Source organism: Podarcis vaucheri (assembly GCF_965113315.1).
Source record: "Podarcis vaucheri genome assembly, chromosome: 6".
Taxonomy (NCBI): Eukaryota; Metazoa; Chordata; class Lepidosauria; order Squamata; family Lacertidae; genus Podarcis; species Podarcis vaucheri.
In genome coordinates, this window is record NC_138764.1 from 22,375,242 (window position 1) to 22,403,185 (window position 27,944).

A 27,944-nucleotide genomic window follows, 5' to 3' on the forward strand; every position below is an offset into this window, starting at 1 on the left:
ACTAGAATCATAGAATCATAGAATCATGATTCTAAATTGGGTCCTCCCTTAAAGAGGGCACGTATTGTGGTGAGACCTGGACAACCAACACCCTGTGTTGTGGGTGGGTACAATTGGTCAGCCACAACACCTGATTGGTAGGTCCCTCGAAGCTGGGTACAATCTGGCCAATGGGACACAGTCCAAACGGTTCGAGGGACCTGTTTATGCCTATGCACGTGACCCAGAGCTTCCTCTTTCAGCGTGTGCATTCGGAACACCTGCCCACCTCTCCCTACTTTTAGGGCTTGTTGTGCTTGACCTTGCTATGCCATCGTGTGTCATCTGTCATTGGGACAGGGGCACGGCAGGAATTTTCCCCACTTGGCTGATTGGCCGGTGTCATTTGGGTTTCGCCTGCCACGTAGCAAATCGTCACAACTTGTAAGGTTGTGGATAGACTCTGGTTCAGATGATAGGGATGGGAGAACATTCTCACAACAACAACAACAACAACAACAACAACAACAACAATAATAATTTTTTATTTATACCCCGCCCATCTGGCTGGGCTTCCCCAGCCACTCTGGGCGGCTTCCAAAAGAATATTAAAATACTGTGATACATTAAAAGCTTCCCTAAACAGGGCTGCCTTCAGATGTCTTCTAAAAGTCTGGTAGTTGTTGTTCTCTTTGACATCTGGTGGGAGGGCGTTCCACAGGGAGAGCGCCACTACCGAGAAGGCCCTCTGCCTGGTTCCCTGTAACTTGGCTTCTCGCAGTGAGGGGACCGCCAGAAGGCCCACGGTGCTGGACCTCAGTGTCCGGGTAGAACGATGGAGGTGGAGACACTCCTTCAGGTATACTGGACCGAGGCCAGTATGTATACCCTATGTGAAGGGTATTCTGTTAAAGGAATCCAGGGACTCGATGGTTTGGTCAACCCCTGAGAGGGGGTTGTGCCCATGCCTGAGTCCAGGGGACATTTGCGTGGTGGAGTTAGCCCATTCCTGCTTTTCCACTTATCTAGGTGTTAGCTGACCTATGCTGGTGCCCTGGGTCAGCGCTACCTGCAACGGTGCAGGGAGCTAGTCGAACCAGAGCCAATGCAACCAGTCACTTTCTGTAATCAATAAAGTTGTGGCCTAAATTCTGCCAAAAACCAAACCATAAATTTGAGTCAAGTGGGAATTTATTTAGGGGGGAGGTTTCTGGGTCTGACCACGTAAAGCATCCCTGACAGGCGGCCATCCAACCTCTGCTTCAAAATTCTCTATCCGAATTTTGCGGTGCAGTTCTCCAAACAATGTGCAACAAAATGCATAGTTAAGGGGAAAGTGTGTGTAAAAACGAAGGCATTTGTGAACATAACATTAAAATGCATCATATTAGAATAATTGCTTGCAAAACTGTTTATGTTTCTCCACCCCCACCCCCCCAAAAAAGGACTGCATAAAAAATTGTGGGTGTTTTAGTAAAATGCTAAAGAAATGTCACAAGGCTTTTTTTAAAATTAAAATTTGCAAATTCCTGCAGAAGTTTAGAGAACTGGATTTAAGATGGGGGAAATGAGAAACAGAGAACCAAAACTAGCTGGCATACTTTTATATATCATCAACACAAAACAGCTATATTTGGACAATCTTCTGCAACAAGGGTTGGGAACATTTTTCTTTTCTTTTCAGTCTGAGCGCTGCATTCCCTTTTAGGCAACCTTACAAGGGCCACATGGAAGCAATGGGCCGAGGCATGGCCAAATGCAGATGGAGCAAGGCATGTTAATTTACTGACATATACCTCTCCATTCTGCAACTAGGCAAGCAAGAAGCTCTATGAGAACTCAAAGGCACATTCTAACCAGACAAACACTGCTCAAGGACAGTGAAAAGCAGGGTGGGTGACTTGGAAAAAAGCGGTGTGGCTGGGGAGGAGGTGTTGCCCTGAATGTGTCTCCAGGGCCTGGATCTGAAGTTCCCCATTCCTATTGTACATGGATCATAAATGCATGGAGGAAGAAAGCAGAAGAAAGCAAATTTTCTGGCCTCATTCTCCATCATTGCATCTTCTTTTGTTGCTTGCCCCCAGCTCAATGCTTTGGGTGATCCACTGGCACCCATAAGAGCTTATTGCTGGTACAAATGCCTCAAAACACTACCAAGCCCTTTGTCAGGAAATACAATCTATTCAGTTCTTATGTTAGCAATATCCACAATGTGGAATTCTTATATCAACGGCACATGCACGGCTGACGAAGCCCAGTTGGGCGAAACAATGTATTATCCTGGAATCCTTGTCTTATTTTCTGCGTGTGCCATTCTTCAAAGTCTTTTGTCTGAAACCTGCATACAAAGAATGCTAGAATTGAAATCAAACCTTTATTAGGCATTATGCAAATAAAAACCGTAAAAAAAAAACCTTATTTAATTCTTTTTAAAAATACAATTCAACATGTCATATCAAAAAAAAAATAAAATATATGGTTCTGTAGACCAACGTATCATATAAACAAAGCATATTATGAGAAATTAGAGTCCAGCAGATTGACCAGGAAATACAATCTGTTCAGTTCTTATGTTAGCAATATCCACAATGTGGAATTCTTATATCAATCTTGTAATGTTCCACGAGAAGATGCTTTTATGAATTCTAGCATTTTTTTTTATATGAATGCTAGAATTCATAAAAGCATCTTCTCGTGGAACATTACAAGATTGATATAAGAATTCCACATTGTGGATATTGCTAACATAAGAACTGAACAGATTGTATTTCCTGGTCAATCTGCTGGACTCTAATTTCTCATAATATGCTTTGTTTATATGATACGTTGGTCTACAGAACCATATATTTTGATATGACATGTTGAATTGTATTTTTAAAAAGAATTAAATAAGGTTTTTTTTTAAAAGAATTCATATAATTACATACAGTCTGTCGCGTTGTGTGTGTGGTACAAATGCCTCAGCCAGCCCATTGATTGTGTAGATCATTTTTTCCATTTCATCCTTGTCACACAGCCTAGAGAGATTAACAACGTGTGTGTGTGTGTGTGTGTGTTTAGTCGTCTAGCTGTGTCCGACTATATATATACTCTCTCTCTCTCTGTGTGTGTGTAGATGATATAGATATAGATATAGATATAGTGTGTGTGTGTGTGTGTGTCTTTATTTCCTATAATTACAGATTGCTTGAAGGGAAGGTTTTCTATTAGCTTTTCTCTTTGTTAAGTTGTGCCTTCTAATTATTTCTTTGAGCTTGAGAAAGAGTATTTCCCCCCCCACAGTGCTGTTTTCTTTCAAAATATTTATTTCTGTAAAGTTGGTTTTATTAAGTGTTCATTGTGGATTTCATTGGTACCATTTCTCCATTATCTTCCTGCAGTTTAATTGAATTGAATACACACACACAGCCCTCAGTAATGTGGAAATGTAATCTATTAATTTCACTAGTAGTTCTTTTCAAGGAACTGAGCATAGGATTACAGTTTTACAGTTTGAGCCCATGAATAGGATTTCTGCGATAGCAATGGACTGTGATGATTCTACAGAACACAGAAAATGCAACGACTTGAGCACTCAGTAAAGATTTCAGTTTCCTGAGAGACCAGGCTTTTAATTAAAAACAAGTTCCTACCCTTTAGGGCAGAACTTTCCAAATTTTTCATGTTGGTGACACACTTTTTAGACATGCATCATTTTGCAACACAGTAATTCAGTTTTACCAGCAAGCCAGAGGTTAAACTAAACTCTTGGAGGAGTGCAGTTTCAAAATGGAATTAATGAGAAATATTACTTTAGTACAATTTCCAGTGTGCTCTTGCATACAAATGTATGCATAGATTTCTCAGATTAATGAGCACTCACACTTTACATTGTGGGTGTCCTTTGCGGGATCGCATGCGGTGCTACAGTTCCCAGGGAGCTTACTGGCAAACAGGAGCTGGCTTGCCTCTCAGTATTAATTTTTGGAGGTTCATGCCCAGCCACAGTAGTCAAGTTTCTTGCTGGGAGGTGGGGCCAGCCCCATTTATAAATAGGGGGTGGAGCCGACAGTAGTCAGGCAGTCGGCTCTGGAGATTCACCCTCCCTACCCTCCCTTTGTTAAATGTTTCTTGTTTGCAGGTTAACTTTTTCTTCCTGTTTAGCGGGCGCTGCTACGGTTTTTGACTGGTTGCTGTTGGGACTGGGAAGAAATTTCCCTGCATTGGCAGGATTTGTCTTCCCCGTAGCAATTCGTCACAACTTTGGCGGTTTATGGCCTTGGGTGGAATCCTTTAGTCTTTTCTTCCCTATAATGGGGGTGTGTGTGAAGTGGTGACTCACCCCCCTGCGGTGGCTATTCCAGGGTCCCCTCTTAAAGGGGTGATATATAATGTGTCACTGGCCATACACTGAAAGGTGCGTGCGGGGATATGGGCTGGGCTGCCTGCTACACTTACATCTCTCAGAGCATCCCTATATCCTATTTACCCTGATGAGCCCCAGTTCCCCCATCTGGGGGGCTGAGAGTGATACATGCCCAAGGCCTAAGCCAAGGTCTTCCTACATTCAGAAGTTGTGGCCTAATTTTAATTCCATAACACGTTGTCAGAGTCTTTATTCCTTCCTTATGATCCCTGAGGGCTGGGGCTGTCGCGGCCTGGTCACGCAATGCATCTACACACTGCAGCCGACACACTAACATGTTGCGACACACCATTTGGAAAGCTCTGCATTAGGGGATGCGGATATGTGTTTTTAAAAAGCTCCCTCACGCTGTGTTCGTCATGAACATGCATATATATATATATATATATATATATATATATATATATGCAGGTTTTGGTGTCTTCGGGTGTCTTCCCGTGTAAGAGTCGGGGTGTCTGTGCGACGTTTCGACGAGGTCTCACTCGTCATCTTCAGGCTGGTGCTTTCGGCTTCTTGTTACTGGAACAGAGCAGAGTCTGGTGTTTGAGTTCCTATAAATACTGTTGAGGGGTGTGGTGTATAGCCTCCAACGTTCTGGGCAAAGAGGAAGTTCCTAGATTAGTGTGCCTTTTCTTCTTTTGTTCCTTAATTACTTGAGGGATATCTTGGGTGATTTCATGAGTGATATTCAGAATATCACTGGGTGGGTCATTAAGTGTAGATTAGTTGCTAAAGCTTTCGTGTCTTGACCTCTTGAGCTTGTGAAGAGTTTTTCTGAGAAGATGGCTGTGCTGCATTTAGTTGTGCTCTGGCTTGGCTTCGTGTATAGGGGCGAGCTATGGTTTTGTGCCTTGTGCCAGCCAGATCTGTGTAGGGATTGCAGGGGGGTGCAGCATCCGGAGGTGCCACTATAGTTTGGCTACTGGATGGAGTCTGTAATATGTCTGTGGAGAGGGTCTGGGTTTGGGTCTGGTGTCGTTGATTGGTGACGGCGTTCTGTGTGCCTCTGGTTCTGGTGTCGGTTTTTGTGGGGAGGGCTAATTTCCAGATGTCTGGCAGGCGGGACGTGTCGTCACGCTTGTTCATGTTGTGAGGGTGTTTCTCTATCTGACGAGTGAGACCTCGTCGAAACGTCGCACAGACACCCCGACTCTTACACGGGAAGACACCCGAAGACACCAAAACCTGCATTCCTGTACCCGTGAAAATCTACGAAAGCATATATATATATATATATATATATATATATATATATATATGCCAAAACAAAAATGGATAACATGGTTTGCCATTAAAATAAATAAATAAATGCCATCAACTACTCTTAATATGAAATGACTAGAAGGGAAATAATATTTTTGGATGTGTATTCATTCACCTATTCTATGTGGCAATCCTTGTCTTGCTACCTCAGAGAAGATAGGCAGCAATAAGTCTGCAATGATCTCAGTCATTGGATAGTATCAGGGACTTCATTCCTCCAGGCTTTTGTCCCAAGAGAATGGGTAGGAATTATGTCATGCAATTTGCACCTGTTTTGATGCAATTTGGTGTAGTCTATCTCCATTTTGTTTTCCTAGTGCTTTTTATATTTACTGTTTCCATTAACATACTTTATACTACTGAGACATTTTACTGAATGATGGCATGAGAAATATTGAAATAAATCAATGGGCTGCATTTTGGAAGCCACCTTGTATTATGTGATGTGCAGAAAGCAGAGAGATAAAAGCTTTTCTCCCTCCCTCACAGTACTAGAAGACATCCCATCAGTGTTATTTTTCTAGAAAAAGAGGTGCCGGAACTCACTGTGAGTTCACCTTTTTTTTCTCCTTTGAATGGCAATGGCACTCACCTGAGAGGTTCTGGAACCCACCTGAAAGGTGCTGGAACTGAGTTCTGTTGAATTCCCCCTTAAAAAGCCCTGAATCCAATGAAATTGAATGTCTGAAGATTCAGAACTGAAAGGCTTCGGGAAATAGGCTTCCTCCCCCGAGGCGGTAAACAAACGATGAAATGAAAGGAAGTCTTACCAGTTAGAATCTGTAATAATCACAGTGAGAGAACAAAGAACACATCTCCTAGATTGGTGGTGCTCCCAATTAAGGCTCACCCCCCCCCCTTCGTTCCTATTAATCTATGTTTTTCCTATGTTTTGTAATCTGAGCTTGTACCCTCTGCGCTTCCTGTTCTGAGACTTTCTGAGTTCTTCTTGACCTTGGGGAGAGTGGAGGAATGCTGTCAAACAACTGTGAATATGTTAACCCTCTCCCTTCCAGCGTTTCTTCTCCTAGCTGTTCTCCACCCAGTATTTCCCAGCTTCTGCCTTCTGAACTATGCCCCTCTGCAAACCACTCTTCCAAATCTATACTGTCCTCCTGCTCCTGGGAAGATTCAGGATCCGGATCAGCAGCAGGGCGAGAGGGAGACTCCCACCAGTGCAGCCCTCCTCAGCACGATCCCTGACAAGAACAGACAAAACAAAGTACCTTTTCACACAGCACATAGTTAAATTAGGGGATTTGTTCCCATACGAGGCAGGGATGGCCACCACCTTGAACGGCTTTAAAAAAGTATCGGAGGCAGTATGTCTCTGAACACCAGTTGGTCTGAACACAGATGGGGAGAGTGCCACTTCACTCATGTTCTGCTTAGACGCTTCCCATGGACGTTTGGTTGACCACTGTGAAAGCAGAATGCTAGACTAGCTCTTATGGCTCCAAGTCCTTATGATGCATTCCTCTTGTGTGCATTTGGTACATTTGCAAGCCACTATCTATCCACTGATGTTGCAAAATGAGAGTCAGACAGACAGACAGAAGGTGTCAAGCAAGTAACTCTGCCAGGTGAAAACCTGGGAGCTGTTCTTTTATTGAATATTAACAAGCATTGCAATGGGTGTGCTAGTTGCTGATTGGTTGTTACGAAGACAAAGAAACTCATTTCTTATTGGGTAGTATAATTACAAGGAGGGATTAAATAAGTATATTAATCTTCAATACATCAAAGGGTAAGAAACAACTTGAGCTCAGACACTTATGACAGCTCCTTATCAAATTAAAACTAGAGATTGATTATAGCATGACTTAAAGCAATTACTAATGATTTAGCATAACATAAATAATATAATTGGGAGTGAATAAACATCAACTTTTTGACCTGTGCACAATGAGGAGAGATCTTTGGTATGTGGCCTTGGTACGTTACACACTTTGTAGCAAGAAGAGAAATTATTAGCAAGAGAGGAGATTATAAATGAGATTTCCCAGAATGCAATAGGAAGAAGCAGCAGCAAGGCTTCCCATGATACAACAGTTTATGTTCAAAGACTTGCAACACACTGAGCTTCCAGTGTGATAAGTCTGAGATTGTCACCAGACAATCTCAGAATATGTAAGACATTCTGAGACTCTCGTGTAGTTAGCAAAAACTCCACACACTGTGTGGTATGTGGGAGGGCGTCCTGCTCCAAAAATGCTTCTGACACTGAGTTTTCCTTCCCAAATCCCAGCATGCAGAATTCAAGAACATCTCCAATTCCTACTGTTTGGGTTTATTGGTACATAACTGGCTTAACCTTTTTTGCAGCATTTGATGGGAAGTTGCATGGCCCAGAATTTAAACACACACATATCCTGCTTACATAGCCAGGTTCACATCCAGTCAGGAAGAAGGCTAGTTGAGAACCTCTGGACCCTTGGCTGTGCCAGTTTTGTGGGTACTGAGAATTTTGTATTGTGATCCTCAACCAGCAAGTGCTACAGTCCACATAGAGCTGAATCAAAGTATTAAGATATTTATGTTGCTTGGGTGTCAAAGCTTGGCTCGCAGGAGAACACTTAACTTTGTTAGTTTTGTTTTTGTTTTAAAAAACTGAATTAAATTTCTATTGCAAAGTATTTTTGTACCAGAACATGTATCTCAAATATTAAATCTCTAAAATAAACTCAGGGATCCAACCAACAAAGCAATAATAGGAACTGAGGTAAGTTATAAAAAACAAATATGTGAAATCAGTCACAGAAAAACTGTTGTGGACTGTCAATACAATCAGTAAAGGTACAGTGCTACCTCTGGTTAAGAACTTAATTTGTTCTGCAGGTCCATTCTTAACCTGAAGCTGTTCTTAACTTTAGCTAATGGGGCCTCCCGCTGCTGCCACGCCACTGCCACACGATTTCTGTTACCATCCGAAGTAAAGTTCTTAACCCGAGGTACTATTTCTGGGTTAGCAGAGTCTGTAACCTGAAGCATCTGTAACCTGAAGCATCTGTAACCTGAGGTACCACTGTAAAGGTAAAGGGACCCCGACCGTTAGGTTCAGTCGCGGACTACTTTGGGGTTGCGGCACTCATCTCGCTTTATTGGTTGAGGGAGCTGGCATGCAGCTTCCATGTCATATGGCCAGCATGACTTAGCCACTTCTGGTGAACCAGAGCAGCGCACGGAAACACTGTTTACCTTCCCACCACAGTGGTACCTATTTATCTACTCACACTTTGACGTGCTTTCAAACTGATAGGTTGGCAGGAGCAGGGACCGAGCAACGGGAGCTCAATTAAACTTTGATGTTTTCCCTTTAACTCTGTTACAGCTGGAGCAGCCTTGGACCCCAAAAATTAATCCTCAAAAGTCTTATCTACAAATCTGGATGTAAAATATTTTACCAGACACTGGATGAAAAAACAACAACTGAGCTCTGATACCCATGCAAGGTGATCCAGAAGAAGACAATGAGCCATGCCGGATTTACGTATAAGCTAAACAAACTATAGTTTAGGCCCCACTCTCTTGGGGGCCCCAAAAAAAATTTAAGGGAAAAAAACCTGGATGTACATTTCCAAAATATAAGAGAGAAAAAACAAATAAAATAAAACCTACATATAGCAACAGTGTTTTGTGTTGTGTAGGCTCCTATGATGTAAGTAATGGGCCCCGCCTGCTAGCCTGCTCCCTAAAATATCACTGGTTTGCTCATTTCTATATACAGCGGTACCTTGGTTCTGAAACTTAATCTGTTCCGGAAGTCCTTTCCAAAACCAAAGCATTCCAAAACCAAGGCGCACTTTCCCATAGAAAGTAATGCAAAACGGATTAACCCGTTCCAGACTTTGAAAAACAACCTCTCAAACAGCAATTTAACATGAATTTTACTATCTAATGAGACCACTGATCCATAAAATGAAAGCAACAATCAATGTACTGTACTATAAAATAAATAAAACAGTATTGTACTGCACTGATGATAGTCATTGTTTGGATGGGGGGGGCTTTTATTTATTTCTGCAGTCAAAGGACAGCTGGACATATAAAGGGCCCCATTACCTTCAGTAGCTTAGGGCCATATACAACCTAAATATGGCCCTGACCATGAGCAATGGTATCAAAGATTGCAGAGAGATTGGCATATGCCAGATCGACACCCTACATTTAAAGGACATGACTTCCCTCGAAGAACCTTTGGAACTGCAGTTTCACTCCAAGAGCTACAGGTCCAAGCACTATTAATTCCCAGAATTCCTTTGGGGAAGTGTTGTTGTTGTTGTTTAATCGTTTAGTTGTGTCCGACTCTTCGTGACTCCATGGACCAGAACACGCCAGGCACTCCTGTCTTCCACTGCCTCCCGCAGTTTGGTCAAACTCATGTTGGTAGCTTCAAGAACACTGTCCAATCATGTCGTCTTCTGTCGTCCCCTTCTCCTTATGCCCTCCATCTTTCCCAACATCAGGGTCTTTTCCAGGGTGTCTTCTCTTCTCATGAGGTGGCCAAAGTATTGGAGCCTCAGATTCAGGATCTGTCCTTCCAGTGAGCACTCAGGGCTGATTTCTTTCAGAATGGAGAGGTTTGATCTTCTTGCAGTCCATGGGACTCTCAAGAGTCTCCTCCAGCACCATAATTAAAAGCATCAATTCTTTGGCGATCAGCCTTCTTTATGGTCCAGCTCTCACTTCCATACATCACTACTGGGAAAACCATAGCTTTTACTATACGGACCTTTGTTGGCAAGGTGATGTCTCTACTTTTTAAGATTCTGTCTAGGTTTGTCATTGCTTTTCTCCCAAGAAGCAGGCGTCTTTTAATTTTGTGGCTGCTGTCACCATCTACAGTGATCATGGAGCCCAAGAAAGTAAAATCTCTCACTGCCTGCATTTTCCCCCCTTCTATTTGCCAGGAGAAGTAATGAGCTTTAAATGTCCATTGGATGTGGACAGTATGGATCTGATCACATCTGCCTCCAGCATGTGTAATTCATTAGGATAACCAGTGCATGTTTGCTCCCAAAACAGCATCTGAAACATACCTGAAAATGTTCCAGATAACTAAGCAGTTCATCTCAATGCATTTTTGATATTGTTGCCTTTAAATTCAGACACGCTTCGCTGTATATTTATTTGTTTATTCAGTCAACTTTTATACCAATGTTTGTTGGATTAAGATCCAAGGGTCGTTTGGAATGTCGTACAGAAAACAACAACAACCTAGCAATCTACCACCAAGAAGAAAAAAATAAGTTAAGCATTTAACATAAAATCATCAGCGAAGCTCAGTCCAGCATCCTTATTCCCCCCTTTTTTTTCTGAAGAGAGGATATTTGTTTGATGTTGCCAAAATCCATTTTTGCCAATATATGAACAAGGTGTCTTTTTTCTTGATCCAATTTATCATCAAGAGAAAACTTTACAAAGAATGCTTCATAAGCATGGCACCGGGCCACAGTCTTAATTGAGACATAGCTAACTGAGAAAGTTAAATAGGTGCGAGCACAGACTTCTATATATGCACCTTTACTGAAGCATACAATCTGCATCCTGTTTTATATAGGTTGCATTGGGGAAGGATGGGCAATAATTTGTAGGTTAATGGTCCATCTTCACTGAGAAATTTGATTTAATGAGTGAAGTAGAAGAGAACGCAATAGGGCATTTCATGTGAATAAGAATTTAACCTTGATGACTTACACAATTTTTGTTAACTAGCTAGAAATGAAATTAACCATAGTGAGTTACCCAATCAGTTACACATTGACTAATGTTATGTTAAACACATAGGTCAGCATTAGCAGTGCTGGTAAGATGGGGGGGGGGGGTCACGTAAGCTTCAAAATATTCTTTCAACAGATTTATTTAGCAGTATTGCTCTAGCCTAGGCATATCCAGGACCAATTTATTTATGCAAGGGCTCTTTTTAAAATCAGTAAGTTTCGCTCAGTTCATTCTGGGAACCCTTCTTAAGGACTCTTTCTGGTGTAAATAATAACATGGAAGTAGGAATGAGGGGATCTGTCTATTTTGGTTCTCAAGTTTAAATTCAGCTCACCAACTTTTGCAACAATTTGCTATTTTAAAAAACAAAAACTTTGCAAAAGCTAAATCAGCATTTTCCCTAAGAAACACATTTCTATCTGCAGTTTTTGAATAAGGTAAGCATATATGAAAACACGCCCCCCCAAAGGAATGCATTTTTGTCTGCTGTTTCCACTAATATATTCATTTTTACACACACTTTCTCATAATATATGCATTTTTGAAACATAAGTTGGAGAACTGCATTGAAAAATTCAGATTAGTGTGAACTTTGAAAAAGATAGCTGTGTTTTGCTTTGCATATTGTTTTGGAAAGGAAGAATGAGATAGGTGCAGTTTTAAATGCATACTGAATTAAATTCCTCCCATCCCTACAGGGGAGTCAGCACAGCTGTCTTCTCTAGAAGTATCAGAAAACCTGGGCCCTGGGGGAGGAGTCCAGAACATGGCTCCCTTCCCTGCCAGCTTTACCCCTTGTGGCAAGAAGTCATGGCATGAGGCCTTCACATGGCCCTGGCCTTCTGATATTTCTGCACTGATGAGTGAGAGATACAATTGTGTCTCTACCCCTATTGTTCAGCCCGGACACTGAGATCCAGCGCCGAGGGCCTTCTGGCAGTTCCCGCATTGCGAGAAGTGAGGTTACAGGGAACCAGACAGAGGGCCTTCTCGGCAGTGGCGCCCGCCCTGTGGAACGCCCTCCCTTCAGATGTGAAAGAAATAAGCAGCTATCTTCTCTTTAAAAGACATCTGAAGGCAGCCCTGTTTAGGGAAGTTTTTAATATTTAATGCTGTACTGTTTTAACACTGGATTGGAAGCCACCCAGAGTGGCTGGGGAATTCAGCTAGATGGGCGGGGTATAAATAATAAATTATTATTATTATTATTATTATTACATGTTTCAGAAGATTCTTTGCTATGAATAGAATCAGGAGCTTAAGAGGTGTAATAGGAGTATGCCAATCAGTAATCACACAGTTGAAAGATGGAGGCAACTCTTTACTAGCAAAAACATAACCTCCATAGACAGAAAGTTCCCACCTCATTGGAGCTGTCTAAGCCCCCCCCTTCAGGGATTTCCCCAAGCAATCAAAGACTTGCACCTCTGTGCAGCCAGCCTCTCCTCCACACTTTTCATGCTTCTTCTGGTTCTTGGAGACCAGGGTGGAGGGGAGCTTTCCACAGCAGGATGGGGAGACACCCGTAACTCTTCACCAACCTGACTAGTCTCTGCCACTTGGCCTCCCTCCTCCCTTCAGCTTCTGCCTCTGATTCTCTCTGCCACAGACTCTTCCAGCTCTCTAAGTTCTGTTACCTCTTCAGCTTCTGACACCTCCTCCTCCCAGTCTTCTCCCTCTTCTCCCTCTGACCATTCATCAGTGTCCCACCACTACTCCCTGGGCTCTTAGCCTTCTTCCTTGGTGGTTCTCCAGATGGTTCCTTCCACCATTATTCTGTGCCCAACCAGTCCATGACAAGAAGAAAGACTGAGGAGAGGTGACACAGAAGAACACCACTAATCAGGGCTGATCAATCCCTTTCACAATTCTGCTTGTTGTTGGACACAAATTATAGGGCTAATAGGAGCTGCTGAGAGTCCCATGGACTGCAAGAAGATCAAACCTATCCATTCTTAAGAAAATCAGCCCTGAGTGCTCATTGGAAGGACAGATCCTGAAGCTGAGACTCCAATACTTTGGCCACCTCATGAGAAGAGAAGACTCCCTGAAAAAGACCCTGATGTTGGGAAAGATGGAGGGCACAAGGAGAAGGGGACGACAGAGGACGAGATGGTTGGATAGTGTTCTCGAAGCTACCAGCATGAGTTTGACCAAACTGTGGGAGGCCGTGGAAGACAGGAGTGCCTGGCGTGCTCTGGTCCATGGGGTCATGAAGAGTCGGACACGACTAAATGACTAAACAACAAAATACGAGCTGCATTCCAACAACAACTGGGGGACCATGGCCCACACACCCTTAGTTTAACTTAACCAGGAGCGGTTAATCCGTGCCGCTCCAAATGATGCTGAACTACACGTTTCATCATCCTTGATCATTGACCATGCTGGTAGGGGCTGATGGGAATTAGGCAATCGAACAACATCTGTAGGGACACAGATTAGCCACCCCTGAAATAATCTGATTTTATTGGTATTTTTAGACGTGCATTTTATATTGCTTTACATAAACTGATCAGAGGCTTTTATGATTAAGCACAAACACACACACACAACCATGTTAAATAAATAAGGCGAGTAATAGTCATTTTTCTGAGAGAGACGGCAACTCTACACAGGGTGTGCCTTCTCTAAAACAGCCTTCCCAAACCTGATGTTCTCCATATGTTTTCAGCTCCCATAATTCCCAACCAGCATCAGGGATAATGAGAACCGTAGTGCTGAACATCTGGTGGTCACCTGGCATGGGAAAGCTACTCTAAAACACCTCCTGTGACAACTGAACAACCTTTCACAAATATTTCTTTAGCCTGTCCCTTAAAACGTGACCAGAAGAGAGCTTCTTTTCAGACAGAACACTTCTGAAATATTCTGTGAAGCAAGCCCAAATCAGCCACTGTCAGATAATTGCTACCCATTATGATCTACATTGAATATTAGTGTCGAGAAATGAAGTGGCTCTCTTCAGACAGAATGCAAGGCTGCCAACATGCCTACCGGAAAGAAAGAAAGAAAATGAATAGAAATTATATATAGCACTGGGGTTGCTTCAGAAGATGCTGGGATAACTGAATGCATTCCTCATGCCATTGTCACATGCCTTTTGTTCAAGGGAAAGAAACAAGGATGACAAACAAACCAACGGACTGAAAGGATGAGAGCATGAAAAGCAGTTCAGGTTCTGTGTGATTTGGTGTTGTCGGTTCCTTAGAATTACCCTAAGACTAAACACATACAGGGCAAAACAGTTCATGACAAAACGTGTTTGTGGTTTTTAACTACAGCTGCCGGGTTGGCGTGACCTTTCCACTCCACTGAGGAATGTCACCATCTTATTAGTTTAGAAGAACGGTCAGCAAAATGATACAATAGAATAATATCCTGCTACTAAAAGACAGCAGTTATCGAAGGGCTTGCATTGCAAACATCTCCTCAATACAGAGCTCGCATTGCCTGTCTTTTACTGCCTTGGAGAGCCCATATTATTAAAACAATTCTTCTAATGTTTCAGTATACTGCAAAGCTTTTATGTCAGTGGCAAGTTGTTCCCCTCTGTCATTGCTTTGCCGTATAAGCCTCACACTCAATGGGCCAGGCCTGTCTGCCTTCCTGAAAGTTGGTGGAAGGCCAAGGAAATAATCTGAAAGCACTTGATGCAGCCATGTTGCGCAAGCTAAGCAGGGCTCCATCTGGTCAATGCTTGGATGGGGGACTTTCAAGGAATGGGGCAAGTGCTGCTTTAAAGAAACATCTTTGTTGTTGAGATTCTGCCCTCAAACAGAAGATTGGTGGACCATGTGGTCATAGTGTAGGGGAAGAGTTAGAGGGTACCAGTGGCACCCTCTAACAGGAACATAGAACCCATCTATGTCATTGACTCAGACCTAATCTCCTTTTGTAGGCCAAAAACAGCTGGAGACCCAAGTTTAGGAAACTCTGGACTAGATGGTCCTGAGGGTTCCCTTTCAACAATACACTTCTACAATTCTATGATTCCCCTCCTGTGTTATGGGCATAAGCCTCCTGATTCAATAGATTAGGGAATGGATGCAGAACATTTTTGGCCTAGTGGGCCAGATCTATCTTTCCCCTCACCGTGCAGTCCAGCTTTGGCAGGTGGGCACAGCTAGTAAATTGCCAGTCATTGCTGGCATGATGATGATGCCAAAAAACTGATAGGTGGTCAGCCTCCTCCCCACTTGTCAATGCTGACCCAGCTTCCGGGTCATGTGGCCAGCGTAACTAAGCCGCTTCTGGCAAATCAGAGCAGCACATGGAAATGCTGTTTACCTTCCCGCCGAAGCGGTACCTATTTATCTACTTGCACTTTGTGCTTTCGAACTGCTAGGAGGGCAGGAGCAGGGACCGAACAACAGGAGCTCATCCCGTCACAGGGATTCAAACCACTGACCTTCTGATCGGCAAGCCTTAGGCTCTGTGGTTTAGACCTGCATCAAACACACTGGTGAAACAGCACCAGAAAGGCTGAAATCTCCACTCACCAGCTGAAGTCTAGAACACTCAATCCTGTTCCCTCCTGGGGTCTTCACCAGCCTGTTCTCCTCAGGGAATGAGCTGGAAAGCATCCCCCAGCGGTTCTGAATTCTGATCCTCTCCACCCATCAGCTGACATCACCCAGTGATGTCAGTTGATTGGCATGTGGGTACTGTGATGGGAAAATACTGTCAGAGGCAGAATGGCTCTGAATACCAGTTTTGTTGCAAACTGCAGGAGAGGAGAGTTCTGTTGTGCCCATATCTTGCTTGTGAGCTTCCCGTAGAGAGCTGAGGGAAAAAAAGTCAAACTAAATGGGTTTCTGGTCTGATCTAGCAGAGCTCCTTCTATGTTCTCACTGTTTTTTGGGCATCCCTTTAGTATATTATTAGATAAGTAGTGAAATACAGAGTTCTGTAACCTAAACATACCTATTTCCCCCCACTCCCAAGGCCTGAATACTTATGATTTCACAGATTTCTTCTCCCCGACCAAAGCACTCATCTTCGGAACAGTAAATGGTGCCAAGAACATTTTGATGTTGTTCCTGGATTGATGTTGGCAGCAGGTCAATGTCTGAAAAGTAATGGCCCTCTACTGATGATCAATAGCCAGCTGTCAGAGGACTGCTGTATAATGTTGTTGGCTTGTTCAGTTCCTGCTTCATGTTACTTTCTATAAGGGGCGAATTACCTGAACTGACATCAGGGCTGGGCCTTTGACACAAATTTCCGAGAGCTGCCTTCATTTTATGCGTTCTTTCAGATTAACCAGCATGTTGAAAGGGCTAAATTGGCTCTGAAGCAATAAAAGTTGATCTTGAAATGATCTGGGCAACTGCTGTCATTTTCTCTGACAGAGTCACTGACTCAAAAACAAATAAATAAGAGCCAAGCTAGCAAAGTTGATCAATGTGGTCAGTTTGTAATGTACGTGTGCCCCGCCCCACTCATCAAACAAACCCACAACTAAGCAGCAAATGGAGCTTTAATTCAAATTATTTTAACGCATCCCTTTGACCGGCTGAAGCCATGCTATCAGAGGTTATTTTGTCCTGTGGAAACCACTGGTCTCTCTTCTGACTCCATGATAGACTTAAGACAAACAACTAGAAGTTTTTAAGGGCTTTATACAAAAAGAAATAGTCAGTGGAGAATGAGATCTGAAATAGATCTGGCTGCGCGCTCTCTCTCTCTCTCTCTCTCTCTCTTGTTTATGTGTGTGTTAACATAAACAGAAATGGCCCCCCAAACTGTGTAATAGTGGTAGAACAAATCTGTGAAATTGGTGGGTGGGTTTTATTCAGTTTAGTTAGATGAGATTGCTGAGGGTTCTTAAAATTCTTTTTTTACTTTAAAAAGCCGCTATACAACATTCAAGGCTCTCTGCATGTTTCTCAAGGGCTGCATCAGAAATGTGTGTTTTACTCAGAAGAAGGTCCTACTCTATTCAGTGCTGCTCATTTCTCCTAGTTGAGTGAGCATCCCACTGCAGCCTAAGGGATGTGCATATGCTGTTGCAAGTCACACAGCTGCTTCAGGTAGCTACCCTTGAAGATAAAAAAGGTAAAGGACCCCTGAACGGTTAAGTTAAGCGGTTGTGGTGCTCACCTCGCTTTCAGACCAAGGGAGCCGGTGTTTGTTCACAGACAGCTTTCCAGGTCATGTGGCTAGCAGGATTAACCCGCTTCTGGTGCAACGGAACACCATGATGGAAACCAGAGAGCATGGAAATGCTCTTTACCTTCCCACCACAGTGGTACCTATTTATCTACTTGAACTGGTGTGCTTTTGAACTGCTAGGTTGGCTGGGACAGAGCAATGGGAGCTCACTCCATCACGGAATTCAAACTGCCGACCTTCCAGTCAGCAAGCCCAAGAGGCTCAGTGGTTTAGACCACAGTGCCACCTTCCATCGTTTAAAAAAACACACAATCAAAACCATATATAAAAACTCTTCAGCCACCTTGCCTAACATAAACCCAATTTCCGCAGAATTTCACACACACACATACCAAAGCAGAAGAAAACCTCCCACTACCACCATGTTTGTGGGAAATGAAAAGTTTCACAAAAGTGCAGGGGATTTTCAACCCATATTTCAATGCCTAAGCATAGATTCTACCTTCCTGAGAATTTCAGAGTTATTGTTATTTGACAAAAGGCGAGTTTCTGTCACAGAGGTGTGAGGGGATATATTCATTGAAAAGGCTGTATTGTAACTTTTGAATATATATATTTTGTATTAAAAGAAAAGAAAAGACAAGGCAAGCTTCTAGTTCTAAGTGCTGGGGTTTTTTTAAATGCTCCAATGTGCATGAGCAATGTTTGCTTAAATTTCAGAAGTAAAAAGGCTTGTTATGTAAAATCCCCCATTCTTAGAGGCAAAGTTTCTGTGCGCTATATAACTCTTTCCCAAATTCAATGGCTAACAAATCCTGAATTAATTAAGCAAAATATTAAAAACTGCAAAATATATTAACCAAAATGAATTATGCTAATTGGCTCAATTGTCGTAATGCATACTCAGGTCACAGAAACCAGTTTTCTTTATCACAGAATCTGAATTGCCTGGGTGCAGAATTTTAATTATCTTAAGACTACACCCATAGTCCTTTAATTATTCCTCCCACTTATGCAGTCAACTCCCTCAATATCAGCTCCTCTTTGAGGATTTTTTTCCCCTTTTCCTTTTTACAGATCAGTCCAGTTCGTTGTCATGATGGCAAAGGATATATTTATTCCAGCAAGTTCAGCTTTATCTGTTACAGGATAGGATGAATAGGGGTTTCTTTCTTCAACCCTGTTTCAGATCACAGATTCTTAGTGATCTTGTAGCCTTGGAGGCAGAACAAAAGCAGGGCAGTTAATTGAACGGAACAAGATGACGTTGGTAATAGGGGCTCAGTGCTCATCAAACTTCATGTCCCAAGAAATGTTGCACTCTTGGCAACCCATGACTTGCCCTTAAGGCTGAACTGGCTTGTCTCATTGATTTTTTTTCTACCCAATTTGGAAACCACAGACATGCTTCTTTTAATAAAATAAAATAAAATACAAGTACAGGGACTGTACAAAGAGAGGAAAATTCCAGAGAGAGTGTCTGGAAACCTGCATGGCTTATACATAGGAGACCAGAATCCTAATCCCACTGTGACTAATGACTTGCCAGAGGACCCCGAGGGAAATCTCAGCCATTTTTGTCAATTGTGATATGGAAAAGGCAAACTGGTGCCTCACAAAATACAGATCCCAAGCTCACGTTTGCTCTGGTGCATGCAGTCCAGGCTTGAATCACAACGGCAATGCACTGAGAGAGCTGAATGCACACAACTCAGTATTGTTGTGGATTCTTTGTGGGTTTTATCATGGACTGGGGGAAGAGAACATTGCATGTTGCTGCTATTCCTATGTTGCCTCAGAGAAAGCTGGTCAGAAATGAGTTTTGCTTGAAGGACACACCCAAGACCTTCTCGGTGTGTTTTTCACAGCATGTGGCCATGTTCAGATTCAGCAGACCAGAGCCTCTGAGGTCAGTTGATGGAAATGAGGGGTTGAATTGGGGCTTGAGCCAGAGCTAGAGCTAGGTCTGGAGTTGTGGCTACTGCTGGAGCTGAGCATCCTGATATTGCCACCATTCCCTAGATTCTCTTCTGACCAGTGAAGCTTGGGAGCTGTCCAGTAGGTTTCCAAGCAAGCTGTAGAAGTGCCCAACTACCTACCAAGTCTCAGTAACCAAGCCAGATGAGATGTTTACATGTTAAGGCTAGGGATCCTGTTCCTCGGAGGAAGTCTCACATGTTAAGAGGGTGGTGGTGATACTTCATATCCATGGAGAAGTGAAGATAACCAGCAGAAGACCTTGGCCTGTAGTAGTTCTACCACTGCCTACCAACCACAGGGCACAAGGCATCATACTTTCTGTGCCTGAAAAATGGCCCTGTTGCCTGAACTCACACAGTTCCAGATAATTGAAGAGGCTAGGAGGCTCCATCCTCAAACAACTTCGTTAGAAGTTCAGGACTTTGGAGTTCCTTTCTGATAAGCACCCGGCTTATCAGAAATGCTCAATGCTACTGCTGTAGAGAGAAGCCAATGAGAGTGGGCCCTGCAGTTAGGCACAAGGTACACATTGCATATATTTAGATCCCCACTGAATTCTACTTAAAGGGAAAGTTTGGTGAGTCTTCCCAGTTTGAGTCCTGCCCTTCCCTTGCTGAAATTTTCCCCACTCCAATCTAAAATAATGCCCTTTATTTGGATGCTGCTGATCTATTGGGGTGTGGAGGTGCGCGGTGAGATGAGTTAACTGGGATCCACTAGATTTAATGATTCATTTCTATAGTGGTATAGAAATGACTAATTCACGCCGCTTTGAGTTATTAGATTCAGACGCATAAACATACATTAGACTTGCCTGTAGAGGGCTAATTGCCTCTAACGAAAAACTGGGCTTCAGTTGGGGCATTTTTCATCCAGCTTTGTGAATACTGCACAGCATATGCCAACATCCTTTATTAGCAATACAGTGGTACCTTGGGTTACATACGCTTCAGGTTACATATGCTTCAGGTTACAGACTCTGCTAACCCAGAAACAGTGCTTCAGGTTAAGAACTTTGCTTCAGGATGAGAACAGAAATCGTGCTCCGGCGGCACGGTGGCAGCAGGAGGCCCCATTAGCTAAAGTGGCGCTTCAGGTTAAGAACGGTTTCAGGTTAAGAACGGACCTCCGGAACGAATTAAGTACTTAACCCGAGGTACCACTGTACCTGCAAAGCAGGATGCAGCAGCCTTATGATGAGAAAGTATTATCCATGCAATGACACGTTTCAATCATGGGAGGAAAGGCAACAGAATCAACAAATCCTGCCCCGACTCCTGAATTGTGCCACCTCCATAGGTTGGCCATCACAAAAGTGGGTTAGGCCCTCTCTGCCTCCATGTAATTCAAGCACTGAACATGAGGGGAACAGAATAGACAGCTTGAGGAAACAGACCACTGCCGTCTTTCGCACATGTGCCACCGGGGTGCAAAGATCTGCCCGGCGCCCCCAAAAACTCAAATCGCATGCTGAAACGCATGTGCAGTAAAGCCCTAAGTACTAAGTAGTTAGTCAAAGAAAATGCTGACAATTAGCGAAAATAAACATTATTTTTTAAATGTTCTCTAAACGAATTTGAACTGTGATTAAATTAAAATGCACCGTTGTGAATGACAAGCGCTGCTGCTGGCACGGCGCGTCTTTTGTAAATGAGCGCACAAAGTCGAAAGACCTTTAGTCAAACAGTAGCTATACATTTTGGTAATGCCTAGGTAGATATGTCTTTTGTTTTTCTAGCTTGATCAAAATTATTTATTATTTCATAACATGTAGATAGTTAAGAGCTTAGTTAAGAGTGGTGGGCACCTGACGCCCGCCAGAGTTTGGCCCCCAGGTGCCCCGTACCCCTTGAACTCCCGAGTAAAGACGGCCCTGGCTAACAGAGCAATCCTAAAGTTCTGTAGGAAGCCTGCAGAACTTATGCTGTTCAGGATCAGGGCTACTGCCAGCTGAGCCAACCTAAGCCTGGCAGAGGGAACGCAAGTCTTTAAAACAGAGTTTGACTTACACCAGCTGTTTTGCAGCTGTAAGTTCTATCAGATTGTCAGGTCACATGACTGAGCTGGAAACCAGAAGCCAGATTGTTAGCAGCTTTTGTGAGGGGCACTATATATTGCTTTGTAGAGGTACATACAGCCTATGGTCTATGAGTTAGCTTCCCAGTGGTGCCAGTTTGGTGTAGTGGTTAAGAGCGGTAGTCTTGTAATCTGGTGAACCGGGTTCGCTTCCCCGCTCCTCCACATGCAGCTGCTGGGTGACCTTGGGCTAGTCACACTCTGAAGTCTCTCAGCCCCACTCACCTCACAGAGTGTTTGTTGTGGGGGAGGAAGGGAAAAGAGATTGTTAGCCGCTTTGAGACTCCTTAAGGGGAGTGAAAGGCAAGATATCAAGTCCAAACTCCTCCTCCTCCTCCTCCTCCTCCTCCTCCTCCTCCTCCTCCTCCTCCTCCTCCTCTTCTTCCCTTCCTTTAGATGCAGCTCATCTTCTGTTGGGTCTAGTGACAGTCCCTTCATGCATAGACACAGGGAGGAACCATGACCTGACTATTATCCTCCCTCCTACAATAGTGGAGCAAGAAAAGAGCACCAGAAGTGTTTCTTTTGAAATAAATGTGTTTTTGTTTTCAGCTCCGAAGAGCACACTGATGCCAATTAATGTTGATTTTAAAATGTGTGAAAGTAGCTATGAATTAACAAACTTGCAGCTAATTAATTACTAGAAATGCTATTCTTCAAACCAGATGAACAGTCAGATTATCAGATTGGATTTCTCTCCCCCTGGAAATAGGTCTACAGCAATGCTTTATTTGTTTATTCCTAGTTTTATCCCACTCCACCTAAAAGAGTTATCATCACTGACAGCACATTTTAACAGATACAGTTGGAATTTATAAAAGCTACAAGATGCCTTATCAGTTCCATCCTATTTCTCTAATTAGAGAACAGCTTGAATTCGTTTTTTGGGTTTGTTTGTTTTTTACATTTTTATTGATATGTGGGAACTAGAGTTTTTCAAGCTCCTTCCAAACCTGTTTCCTGCTTGGCAGGGGGTTGGACTCGATGGCCCTTGTGGTCTCTTCCAACTCTGTGATTCTATGATTCTATGATTCTGTCAATAATTCTCTTTTTGACCATTCCTTGGGTGGGTGGAGTAGAAACAAAACCACCCAAAATATTATTACACTATGGGGAAGAGGGATGAGAAAAGAAATGTCACCTATATTTTTTATATGCACTCTACCTTGAGCTACATAGCAAGACACAGCCTTGTAGAGAAAGCATGTCAAACAGCCCTCTTGAGTGCTGTGCTACTTACAGGAATGCTACATGCATTTTCTGAATATGAAATACATACAACCTTTAGCATTGTATGTATGTAGGTAAGGGAATGTTTGACTATTCTCATACAATGTGAAAACGATTGTTGTTACTTGAGCATAACCAAATACATCAGCTGTAGACAACCTGTTACATTTTTCATGGCATATCTCTCTTACTTCTACTCAAAAAGGTCATGTCTTCTGTGAATCAAGGCTCTGATCTGTACTTGACAGTGAGGAGAGCAATACTTTGCATTAAATATATATTTATTGAAAGTCTGGCATTTTGTGAACCTTGGAAAATGAGCCATTTAAAAACTTTTTGTCAGCAACCGTTAGAGCATGCCAGGCACTCCTGTCTTCCACTGCCTCCCGCAGTTTGGTCAGGCTCATGCTGGTAGCTTCGAGAACAGTATCCAACCATCTCGTCCTCTGTCGTCCCCTTCTCCTTGTGCCCTCCATCTTTCGAACATCAGGATCTTTTCCAGGAAGTCTTCTCTTCTCATGAGGTGGCCAAAGTATTGGAGCCTCAGCTGCACGATCTGTCCTTCCAGTGAGCACTTAGGGCTGATTTCCTTAAGAATGGATAGGTTTGATCTTCTTGCAGTCCATGGGACTCTCAAGAGTCTCCTCCAGCACCATAATTCAAAAGCATCAATTCTTCGGTCTTCTTTATGGTCCAGCTCTTCAGCCTTCTTTATGGTCCAGCTCTCACTTCCATACATCACTACAATTGCCTACATACATACATTCATACACTACATTGCCTTACAATGAACCAAATGATCAGTCCATTGGGTGTCCATCTACTGCCTGTTTTCACTCTCGGTGGCCCTCCTGGATCTCAAGTGGAGACGTCTTTTGCAACCCTGCAAGCTAATACTTTGCATATATAGAGAGAGATAGGTCTGTAAGATAACATATATTAAATAACTAAAGTGCCTTATCGGTGCTAAACATTATTAATTCCAGGAAATCAAAGTAATATTAATTCCAGGAATTTTCATTTTAAGTCATCATGTACCTTTTAGCAACCAGAGGCTACAGATTTTATTATTATAATGTAAGCCACATACTCTGCTGAGATTTCAGAATGTTGTGTGTCTTCTTTCAGGCAGAAGTAAATTCAGGAGTCTTGTATGCTATTTATGGGGAAGGGGAGAGATATGATGGAAAATATTCTCCAGCTCTAGATAAGAGAATGGAAGGCCAGAATAGATTCTGATCGTCAAAATCTATGTACAAATATTGACCTTCACATTTGGTTCCTAATGTACTATCTGCCTTACATATCTCTTATTCTTCCCTATGGCTATTTGAACTTTTTTAAGAGGTAGAGATATGATATGCTTTATCACGGAATTCAGGAAACTGTAAACACAACTTTGTTCTTGCAATGCAGGCTTTGAAAATGGTATCAATGAGAATAATTTTATTGGTTAGAGGTAAATATTTTCTAAAATGATCTTTAGATTCTTTTTCTTTTTTAAAAAATTAGTAAACACAGCAATCTTTCTGGGAAGGATGTTCCGCCAGAAACAATAGGAGTTACTTCTGAATGAACATGGTGAGTGTAACAGTGTGGAAATTATTATCATTTATTGAAATGTGGCCTGGAAGGCGATAAAGGTAAAGGGACCATTAGGTCCAGTTGTGGCCGACTCTGGGGTTACAGCGCTCATCTCGCTTTATTGGCCGAGGGAGCCGGCGCACAGCTTCTAGGTCATGTTGCCAGCATGACTAAGCCGCTTCTGGTGAACCAGAGCAGCACTCGGAAATGCCGTTTACCTTCCCGCCAGAGTGGTACCTATTTATCTACTTGCACTTTGACATGCTTTCGAACTGCTAGGTTGGCAGGAGCAGGGACCTAGCAATGGGAGCTCACCCCGTCGTGGTGATTCGAACCGCCGACCTTCTGATCAGCAAGTACACAGCACCACCAGAAGGCCAATGATCTCTGGCAGGAGCAGGGAACCTATGTCCCCTCTAGACTCCAGCTCCCATCAATTCCCCTTCCACATGGTCAATAGCCAGAGATGGTGTGAGCTATAGTCTAGCAATATCTGAAGGACCACATATTCCCTGTGTCCAGTATGTTGTGTAGACATTTATGCTGCCTTCCCTCGCTGCTTAGTTAATATGAGATGTACTGGTAAGGAGGGGTGAGTCATTTTATTTCCAGGCTGTGTCACTTTCTGCATTTATCTATGTTTTAATTTTTTAAAAAGACTTGCATTTGAAATGCACGTTTTCACATATTTTCCCTAAAAATACAAACTTCTAAACACATTTTCAGTCAAAATGCTCATTCCCAATTGCACTTTCTCTCAAAGCACACACATTTTAAAACAATTTGTGTGCCAAGAACTATTTCAGAACATCTGGGAAATGTAGAGACCATTGGACATCTATGTTTCAATCTGTACCTTAGCCTGGGAGATGTATATAAATTTAATTTATATAATAATTATTGGGGGGAATTCGTTAAGTATCCTTATATTCCAGTGGCAGGAAATATCATACAGTCCTCCAGGTCCCCTCTGGCAGGGCAAGATGCTTTCGGGAAGCAAAAAGGCTTTTACCTGACATTTCCATGGAGCACTTTTGAGAGTCTCCAGATCAAATTCATTAATCATTGTTAAATCCTCAAATCAAATTCAAGATTAAAATTTAAGAATAAATTGGCAGCTGTAAATACTAATAAATGATATAATTAAAGTAGCAACAGATGCGTTTCTGCCCACCAGTATGGGTTTTCTTTAAGACCTCTCTATTTTTCACTCTCGATATTGGCCTTGTGAGGATATTATGGAGCAGAAGAAACTTAGTATTTTTGTGGATTCCTCTCCCTCCCTCCCTTTCCTGGACACACTTCTTCTTAATTGCATTGCAAACAGCTGTGTCACAGGGGTTTTCCAGACCATTTCTAAAATATCACTCTTTCTTTTCTGTCTCCATGTCAGGATATGATTAATTAGTTTTAAGTTATTTGCAATGGAGCTGCTATGAATCTACCAGCACAACTCTGACCTCTAGTGAATAAAATAAATAAGCTGCAAAACCAGCAGTGCAGTGTCACTGTGTTGCAGAAAAAGTTCCTTTGGTGTGCGGCTGGCTGAAGAGGAGTTCCAGTATTCTGGGACCTGTCCTTGATAAATCGCCCGCTCTCCTCATTTTGTCTTTTGGAAGAAGTTTTAGAAATGTTTTTACGCACTGTCTTAAAAGTCTGTGCAGCGGAAGGGTTATTTATCAGAGCTGGCTCCAGAGGAATGGCAAGGCTGGTCATTTGGGAAGACTGCAAGAATAGTAAAAGAGCACCCAAACAGTGCAACACTTCTCACTTGGATGAGCATGCAGCATACAAGAAGAAGAAGAAGAAGAAGAAGAAGAAGAAGAAGAAGAAGAAGAAGAAGAAGAAGAAGAAGAGTAGTAGTAGTAGTAGTAGTAGTAGTAGTTTGGATTTGATATCCTGCCTTTCACTCCCTTTAAGGAGTCTCAAAGCAGCTAACATTCTCCTTTCCCTTCCTCCCCCACAACAAACACTCTGTGAGGTGAGTGGGGCTGAGAGACTTCAAAGAAGTGTGACTGGTCACCCAGCAGCTGCATGTGGAGGAGCGGAGACGTGAACCCGGTTCCCCAGATTACGAGACTACCGCTCTTAACCACTACACCACACTGGCTCAAGATGTCGAGAGATATGTAATGCCTCTTCCACTGGGGTGCCTTGTTCAAAAGGCCCATGAAATCCAGGAGCCAGCACTGTTCATTCATTCAGGTCTCTCCCTCCAGTCTCTAGATCAGGCATCAACTCCCATCATCCCTAGCTAACAGGACCAGTGGTCAGGGATGATGGGGATTGTAGTCCCAAAACATCTGGAGGGCCGATTTTGGGGGTGCCTGCTCTTATCTCCAGGTGTTACCCACAACTGGCATATTGTATGGCCTGCCGCTGTAATTCCCAAACTGCATCACATCTGGAGGTGCAAAGGTTAGGCACCCATCTCCAGAGCTGAATATGGGTGGATGTGCAGCCGATTTTGTTTCTTGCACACATTAATATAAATGCATGCAATGTGAAGGCATGTAAATGTATGACCACTAAGACACAGCCTGCCATTTCATAGAATCATAGAAATGTAGAGTTGGAAGGGACCCTGAGGATCATGTAGTCCAGTGTTACCCAACCTTGGGTCTCCAGCTGTTTTCAGACTACAATTCCCATAATTCCTGACCACTGGTCTTGCTAGCTAGGCATGATGGGAGTTCTAGTCCAACAACAGCTGGAGACACAAGGTTGGGAAACAGTGATGTAGTCCAACTCCCTGCAATGCAGGAATATGCAGCTGCTCATACAGGGATCAAACATGCAACCTTGACATTGTCAGCACCACGCTCTAACCAACTGAGACACACTCTCTCTTTTGAATGCATTTTATTAAAATGTGGGGCAAAAGGCAAATATTAATATGAGATATCTTTTTTATCAAAGCTTAAAAGCTGATCTAAATAAAAGCACAGAGCAGAAATAGAAGAGGAGGAAGAAGAAAACGAAGAAGGGGGGAAGAAAGAGAAGGAGGAGAAGAAGACGACAAAGAAGAAGAAGAAGAAGAAGAAGAAGAAGAAGAAGAAGAAGAAGAAGAAGTAGAAGAGGAGGAGGAGGAGGAGGAGGAGGAGGAGGAGGAGGAGGAGGAGGAGGAATGGAAGAAGTACTCAAAATTGGTTGGCCCCTGACTAAGCCTGTGAACATAACCCCACTTGCCTCAGAGTAAGCCCCATTGAATTCAATAGGACTTACATCCAGTCACCTCAGGGTTGCCAGGAATAGTTTGATGGTTGCCAGAACTTCTCAGCCAGGGTAAACAGGAATGTGTTCAGATTGCTCCTGAACATCAATAATGACGGAGATATAAGCTCCTTGCAGGGAGAACATTCTACACAAGGAGAACCCAGCACTAAAAAGGCCCTATCATGAACCTACACCAACCAGGCAACCCAAAATGTTAGTACCACCACCAAGGCCTCACTTGCTAAACATAGGGTCCAAGATGTTTGATAGTGGGGAAAGGCACTCTTTCAGCTACTTGGGTCCCAAGAATTATGCTAGGATCTTGGGAGAGCTTCTGTACATAGAGTGCTACGTTCAAAGGCTTCCCTGCCCC